The sequence below is a fragment of the Apodemus sylvaticus genome, chromosome 6 (assembly GCF_947179515.1).
Source record: "Apodemus sylvaticus chromosome 6, mApoSyl1.1, whole genome shotgun sequence".
Classification (NCBI taxonomy): domain Eukaryota; kingdom Metazoa; phylum Chordata; class Mammalia; order Rodentia; family Muridae; genus Apodemus; species Apodemus sylvaticus.
Window position 1 is genome coordinate 32710480 of NC_067477.1, and position 8927 is coordinate 32719406.

An 8927-nucleotide genomic window follows, 5' to 3' on the forward strand; every position below is an offset into this window, starting at 1 on the left:
TTCTTGCCAGTTGAAGAAGTCTATTTATCAACACGTGAAACAGTTTTGGCTTAATAAGTATACAACTAAGTCATAAGGGAACAGTTCTGTTTCTTTAGCTTACTGTCTAATGTTATAAGGATTAACAGGCTTACAGGGTATTGAGGCAATGGCAAAGACCCACTTTTCCCTTATCATTAGTGAATTGAGAGACTAAACCTTTTCAGAAGCTTGAAGCAATGTTGTCTTAGTTAACAGTTTTCATTGCTTTGAAGAGACACCATGACCAAGGCAACTCTTATAAGGGGATATTATTTAGTTGGGGCTGGCTTAGTCTTAGAGGTTCAGTCTATTATTATTATGGTGGAACGTATGACACCATGCAGGCAGACCCAGTGCTGGAGAAGCCAAGAGTCCTACTTCTGATGTGATGGCTGCCAGGAGGGGACTCTTTTCCAAACTGGGAGGTGCTTAAGCCTAGGAAATATCAAAGCCCACCCTACAATGTCACATCCCTTCCAACAAGACCACACCTCCTAATAGTATCATTCCCTGTGAGCAAAACATTGAAATACAAGAGTCTATGGGAACCAAACCTACTTAAACCATGACAAACATGATGTTAGATCTTTGACCGCTGGTTGTTGTACTAAGTTTAAATGATATTGTACTCAACTCTGGGTTCCTCTGATGAAATTAGCCATTTTTCAGGGGGTTTGTTTACAGTTTTGTTTTCTGTCAAGTGATTGTCTATGGTTCTAACAATTAAAAAAAATAAGACCAGTTAAGGATGATGCCAATATTTTATATGACTAATGTCAGCTTTTAAAGAGGGAAAGGAGAAGAGGAATGAGAGGAGAAGAAAAGAAAGAGGGAGAGGAGAAGAAGAGGGAGGAGAGAGAGGCAGAGGGCATGCTGAGTCCAACTGTCATTTACTCAAGACTTTATTATCACTACCAGCATGGCAGGGGTCTGAAAGAAAGTGCCAGCCTCCTTAGAAAAATATGTAGTATCTTCATGTAAGGTCCCAAGAGAAGACAGCAAGAAGGAAGCCATACCACAAAGAAATTGGTAATGATCTCTACCAAATTGGTTGGGAAGTCTCAATGTGCTGTGGGGTAGTAGCACGGGTGCTTGGAATATCCAGAGCACATACTGGGGTAATCCGTCAGATAGGGGCTTTTGCACAATGACAGGTGTGGCTAATATGACATTTGGGGTGTGTGGACCTATGAGACATGAGAAGAATCAGGTTGCCTCTGATCCCCTAGATTACATGGGGGCTGGGTGTACTTCTGTCAACCCTATTTAAAACAGAATTACCCATATCTCTGTGCCTGTGACATGGAAGGTGCAGGGGGCCTGGCCCACTCATTCCTTGCCATCAGATCACATCCATTTCAGTGGTTAGCAAGTCATTATTGGCATTTGTATTATGATCCTGCTGAACAGAGCTGTGCTTCCCCCAGAGAGCAGGGAGTATTAATCCAGAATTCAAGTCCCTGGGCCAGAAATCAAAGTTTCCTTTCAGCTTTGATGAAAACAGTAAGATGACTCGAGGAAAGGTGAACTCAAGGCCCTTTTCTTCTTCAGGGTGTGTTGGCGTTGGCAAGTCAATTCATGTTTCTTTGGATGTTTCCTGATTTGTCAAGTCTTAAGGCTTTAAGATTGTTAGGAGCACCAAAGGAGAAATGTCTATTAACTAAGATTTAAACTTTAAATCTGTCTATATGTGTAAAATTGCTAGTAGTAGCAGTTCTAGGTGGCTGCTGAAAGACTGCTATCAATTTGTTGGATCTTGGCTAATTAATTCTAATGTGATCTGTAGACACTTATCAAGGAATAATACTGCATCTTCTTATTCTATGAGATGAGCTATTAATGCCAAACAACAGAAAATGGACTTTTACTTTAGCTTCAGCCTATTCATATCTGATGTTCATAATTCCTTTGATTCATTCATTCATTCGTTTATTCTCCTGTTCAGTAAACATAGATGAAAGGCGGTGTCTAACACTTTCCTAGCAATATCAGGGTATGCCAAAATGGAATGCAACTCAAGACGTCATTTCTCCAGTGATAATTTGCAGATACGCAGTGGAAAGCTAGAAAGAACCACATCTGTTGTTCTGAGCATCAGCATCTCACAGGCCTGAGCATGGCTATCTTTTCTACTCCAGTTCATTGTGAAATGGACTGGGCTAGAGCTGGCGTCCACCAATCTCTGAAAGTTGCTTTCTATTCCCCTAACGCATAGTTACCCTGGGAAAAGGCTATATGTCACTTCAGAGAAGGCTGGGAGACAGATTAATAGTATAAACTTTTGGCAGTGTATCAGAGTCCTTCCTCAAGGAGACTCAGCCTTCTCCTTCCCATGAGATGTGGGTTCTATAAACTGACTGAAGTCTGAGGATGGATTGAGGGGTCCTGACTCTCTGTGTAATTCACATTAGACTTTTTTTACTTCACTAAACACTTTTCTGCTTATACAGATCAAATAACAATTTCGCAGGTTTCCATTTTGCTCCTAGGAGCAGCGTGACCAACCAGCCAGCACTTAAATTCTGTGCAAGTCACACTCTCCTGGTTGCTCCTTTGACTCCTCTATCCATTATGGTAACCATGCCTACCTTGCCTTTGGCATGGAGTAGTGACACTTGACCCCTACACTTCAAGGTCCAATGACTTCCACTGCACTTGAGTTTTACAATTCTGAAGTTTAAGTTCCCACTATAACTTACAATCTGAAGAAAACAGTCTTTACTGAACTCTGAGAAACTCTAGGGAAAGGCTTGGAGTTCAATTTGCTTTGGAATTCAGCAATTTGTAGGATGAAATTTGGAATTTAGTTTTAGCAATTCCAGTCCTGCTCTGATGGGAGATAGATAAGGATCTCTTTCTTGGTAGATACAGAAAGTTTCAGTAAAGTGGTACAGGCAGCAGTGATGAGCTTTAAGAATCAAACCTCCTTTTCCCCTTCTCTACTTTGTCCAGCGGGATTAGCATGGGAAAGTCACATATACCACTCTTACTGGAAAACACAGGGTGCTTTTTTGTAGGTTCTTAGTTACCTGGATAAAATAGCTTTAAAAGATTGAGAAGAACTTTTGAGGACTAGTTTTTTAAAGCTAAAACAACAACAGCAAACCTGCTGGGCAAGCAGACATCTAGTGCATTCTGATCTCCAAAATCCTGGCAGCTGCTGGGAGGAGGAACATGGAAAGTTTGGAAAAAGGTTAGGCAGGCATAAAAGCTAAATCCAAAATCCTAAGAGCTGTAGAAAGGTGAATGGAGAAAAGAGGAAAGGACTATTGTATCTTTTAAGAGAGGCATGAAGGTCAGGTCAAAATACATTAATAATAATAATAATAATAAAGGAAAAGTTATGCTCTGTGAATTAGAACTCAAAATCAAGTGGGTGGAGTGATTTGTTAAGATCTGTAAACTGCCTTAACAGATAAAGGACTTCTACGTAGTATAAGTACATTATTTTTTATTAAGAGGATAATAATTCTTCCCATTTCCTCATCCTACTTCTTGAAGGGTCGTCTCCTTTACAAGTAATTGACAGGCCCACCTAGATTAACTCTTAATTGGAGAAATAATAGTATGTAATATTTTAATCTTGGGGCAGAACCAGATACCAGAATATGTCTCCACCCAGGGCCAGAAGGAAAATATAGAGCCCGTTTTTGGACAAAGAGGATGTAACCATTCTTTAAGGAGATTTTTAGCACAACCCTAATAAAATACCTTTTCATATAGTACTTTAAATCCAAAGAGAGCACATTGTAATGTTTCATTTTCTAATGTTATCAGGGAAACAGGAAATGGGAGCAAAAGCAGATGATGTGGGAGGGGCGTCCAAGTCTCCTGACAACTATCTGGCCACCTCACACCGCCCCACCATATTCAGTATTCTGGCAAAAATATGTTCAAATGTATTCTGTACATGGAAATTCAAATGATCCACTCTTATAAGTGTTTAATTTACAGTATTTATATTAAGGGGTATTCTGTGTACCTATTTTGATGGTTGGAGCTTTCGTTAATGTTGAGAATAGGAGTTATTAATTCTTTGACTATAATCAAATCAGCAAGAAGCCAATTCCTGAAATTCTCTGACCAGTTCAAAATATTCAGCTAAAAGACTATATTCCTCCATAGCAACTTAGTATCTGAGATGTTTAGATGTTCATATATATATATATATATATATATATATATATATATATATATATGTGTGTGTGTGTGTGTGTGTGTGTGTGTGTGTGTGTGTGTATGTGTGTGTGTGTGTGTGTTTAGATGTTCATATATATATACATACATATCTCTGTCTCTATCTCTATTTCTATAGATATATAGATATATATCTTATATATCTATATCTTTATATATATATCTATATCTTTATATATATATATATATATATGTATATATATATATCTTCATCTAATTGGATGAGCTCCACACACATTGGAAAGAGCAATATTCTTTACCCAAAATATTCTAAACCCACAGTTTAAATATTACTTTCTTATAAAAAATTACTCTCACATAAGCATTCTGAGTAATATTTGCCTGTACAATAATAATATTTCAAATGCCACGGTTCATTCAAGCTGATAAACAAAATTAAACATCACATTCAGTGATAATCTGATTTCCAGGACCTTCAAATTCTGCCCTGACATTGATGGTAGAATGGCCTTTCCTGGTAGCTATTTCCAACTTAAAACCATGCAACACTAAACAATTTCCCAAGTAATAAAGAAGCAGACTTGTTAATATTGCTAGTTAAGCTTCTCCCCATGTCTCACTTGGTCTGAGACTCTCCTCATGGATGTGATTCCTGCATGCGTGAATGATTCTCATCCTCTTACTGTTTCCTTCTTTCTTCCAGTTTTTAGCACCATTAATATTCTTGTAACAAATTATCATGCCATATATTTTTATCCATGCTATTTCTTCTTTAGGATGATCTGTTCTCCATCTCCCATCCCCCACTCCTCATCGTATTTGCTTGGGACACATGTATTCAAGATCCTAATACCATCTTCCCTATGTATCCCTTGAGCAGATAAGCTTTCTCTGACCGTCTATCAAAGTTACTTTGTTGTGTCCCCATGGGACTGCACTTGTATAGCACTCTTCTCATCACAACGAACTGACGACATATTCTCTCTGTGTCTGATAAGTTCCATAATATCCAGGAACCACAAGAGTTATGAGGGTCAGCCTGTCACTTGCTGAGTACTCAAGAACTATGGAACGAATGAAAGATGAAAGCTAATGGAGGAGTAAATTGAGCTCTAACTTAGTAGTCAGGTATGGAATCACTAAATTGTTGGCTTTTTATAATGATTTTTTATTTATCCAGTTTGCATCCTTCTCATTGACCCCTTCCCAGTCTCCTCCTCTCAAAATCCTTTTCCCCATCTCCTGTTCCCTTTTTCTCTGACTGGGTGAGGCCCCCAGTGAGTATCCCCCATCTTGGCACATCAAGTCTCTGTTAGGCTAGGCACATCCTTTCTGACTGAGGCCAGAAAATGCACCCCAGATAGAAGAACATATCCTATCTACAGACAACAGCATGTGGGACATTCTCCTCAGTCCTGTTGTTAGGGATGCTATTATACAAATGTACCACATTTTCTTTATCCATTCTTCAGTTGAGGGTCATCTAAGTTTTTTATATTTCTGGCTATTAGGAATAAAGCTACTATGAACATAGCTGAGCAAGTATGTTTGTAGGATGGTGAAGCATCTTTTGGGTCTATACCCAGGAATGGTATAGCTGGGTCTTGAGACGTTATCCCAAGGATATAGGGATGTTTCAATATATGAAAATCCATTAATGTAATTTACCATATAAGCAAACTGAGAGGGAAAATAAATCACATGATTATTTCACCAGATGCTGAAAAAGCTTTTGACAAAATACAACACCCCTTCATGTTAAATGTCTTAGATAGATTAGAGATACAAGGTGTATACCTAAAAATATATAGCAAACCAATACCTAACATCAAGCTAAATAGAGAGAAACATAAAGCATTTTCACAAAAATCAGGCTGTTCATTCCCATCTATTCAATATAGTACTTGAAGTTCTAGACAGAGCAATAAGACAACTAAAAGAGATCAAAGGGATACAAATCGCAAAAGAAGTCAAAGTATCACTATTTGCCAATGGAATGAGAGTATATACGTAACCCCCAAAATTCTACCATAGAACTCCTACAGCTGATAAATACCTTCACCAAAATGGTTGGATACAAAATTAACTCAAAGAAATCAGTAGCCCTCCTTTATACAAATGATAAACTGACTGAGAAAGAAACACCATCCTATACAACAGCCACATATAATAGAAAATATTTTGGTGTAACTCTAACCAAGCAAGGATAAGATCTCTATGACAAGAATTTTAAGTCCCTGAAGAAGAAAATTGAAGATATTAGAAGGTGGAAAGATCTCCCATGCTCATGGATAGGTATGATTAACATAATAAAAAATGACCATCTTGCCAAAAGCCTTCTTCAGATTCAATGAAGTCCCTATCAAAATTCAAACACAATTGTTTAAAGACCTTAAAAGAGCAATTCTAAACTCCATGTGGCAAAATAAAAACCCAGGGTAGCCAAAACAATCCTGAACAATAAAGGAATATTGAATAACTAAGTTTGGAATTGAATATTCTTGTGAAGCATGGAATAAGGTACACTGTAGAGTGATTATTCATCAGTGATGGAGAGAAAGTTTGAGAGCAAAAGCAAAACAGAAAAGTTCAGGTAGAATGCTACATGGGCCATTGCATTCGTCCACAAGTGAGAGAGAAGTTTACAAAGTGAAATGTGGTAAAGCAAAACAAATGTAAAATGTTAAGACACCACGCAGGCCTGTCAATAAAACATTTAATTTTTTTCATTAATAGTAGTAGTATTTCAGTAGTAGTAATTTCACATAGTAGACACAATTTTTTTTCACTTTTGATATTAGGTATGGCCACATTATTTTCTTTGGATAGAGAGATAGAATTAGAAAGCTTTGTGTGTTGCATTTAAGCAAAAGCTCTGAAAGATGGTTCACATTTGCAACATTCATATTTTAATGTATCAACGACAATAGGCAGATGGGTCAAGAGGGAAGCCCTGATTTTTGTTCTCTGATCAACAGTGTTGAACCAACTCATCTGCTGACCTGTATCCAACAAGGAAAATGAGAAATTAACCTCTGGTAGTCAGACTTGGGAAGTTTTGGAATTGTTGTGGTGTGACCTATGTGTGCTGGGTTGCTATGTATTACAAGAGAAGTTGGAGCTCTCTGTTTGTATTTCTAGAATCACCAATAAAAGAATTTAAGACTCAGAAAGAACCTTGGCTATAATTTTATTAGAATATGAAGGGAAAATGACAGAGCAGGTAAGCTGTAAACCTCAGCTCTGGCCTAGAGGAAAGAAATAGAGAATGAGAAAGAGTAAGCCATGCATCACTGAGTTCTTCATGATGGTGCCACAAGCAAGTACGTGACAGGAGGTGGTAGAGTCCGAGAAAGGGAAATGACTCAAAGTATCAGAGAAAACATGCTTGGGCTCTACCATGCATCAGAAGGAAAAAGACTAGCAGAAAAATGCCAGGACTAGCCTTCGCTTGGAGAGTGCTTCGAAGAGAAGGTTTAGAGAATGAGCGTCCCTGGAGCTGTGAAAAGAGCCCGCTGGATTCACCGGAGCACCACAACTGGAAGTCAAATTCTGGGTCCAAGCTGGTGGCCTAGGTTCTGGTATGATGGCTTTCTGGACTGCTATCTCTCTCTCTCTCTCTCTCTCTCTCTCTCTCTCTCTCTCTCTCTGTGTGTGTGTGTGTGTGTGTGTGTGTGTGTGTGCATGCGCGCATGTGTGTGTGCGCACGTGTGTGTGCGTGCGCGTGTGCGTGTGGTATTCTGCTCTGCTCTAGAAAGCTTTTTCTTGCTATTCTAAAAACCTCACTGGTTGAGCCAGATCTCTCTGCTAGTAAAATTTTTAAAAGGTTTCTATATGGTTTTCCAATCAAAATCTGAAATAGAAAAAAAAAATCTAAAAGAGCTATGTCAGCTCTCTAAATAATTCTTGGGATTTCAAGTCTGAAATCCTGTTAGAAAAATTCTTGAAGAGTTGTTTTCACTGTCCAAAAGATCTCCAGACAGCCCTGCTCTCACTAGAGAAAATTCTAAAGAACTGCTATCACTTTCTGCTAGACTGCCTCATGCAGTCCAAAAGCTCAGTCTTTTATTTACATATCAATTCAGTTACTTATTCCAAGTTTCCTTTTGATTATCCTATGAATCAGTATCTGTTGTGGGGAAATATTAAAAAAGAATGCCTGCATGTACCCTGCCGTTCACTGACTAGAGTGATTGAACCGGGAAAATCCTGCAGCAAGTATCCTGTGACCCCAGCCCCTTAGTTCTTAGGTAACAGCAAGCACACATCCTTTTAACATCATAAAAGAATTCAGAGATCTGCATGTCTTTGTTAAGCACTTTCAGCTAGACTGATTTGCCCATTCTGACATTACAATTTCTACCACACCTGGGGCTTGGACTTGCAGTGTCACAGGCTAACCTTGAATGCTGGAATTTAGTAGTTCTGGGAGTGATCAATAATAATAATAATAATAATATTAATAATAATAATAATACAAATTTTTAAAAAGTATCCTGGCTATTCATTGACTCCAATAATTCATTTTCAGTACTATAAATGCAAAGACGGTATAGAACTGGACACTGTGGTATGTATGGCCCATGGGCAGCAAAGGGAGGCAGATGCTCTGATTCTGGCATGCGTATAGATAGGAGAAGGAAGAAGCTGTATCGGTTGTTGCCAGGTTGGCACTTGGAAAGATGGCTTGTATTTTTTCTTATTGACAAAAGAATATGAATTATTCAGTTATCTAAAAGAAACCAGAA

The 8927-nt window shown here is 38.3% G+C and overlaps 1 pseudogene; it reads right to left on the bottom strand.

The window, feature by feature from the left end:
* Positions 1–8085: 8085 nt before the first annotated feature.
* LOC127688109 (uncharacterized) lies at positions 8086–8142 on the bottom strand (annotated as a pseudogene).
* Positions 8143–8927: the final 785 nt, after the last annotated feature.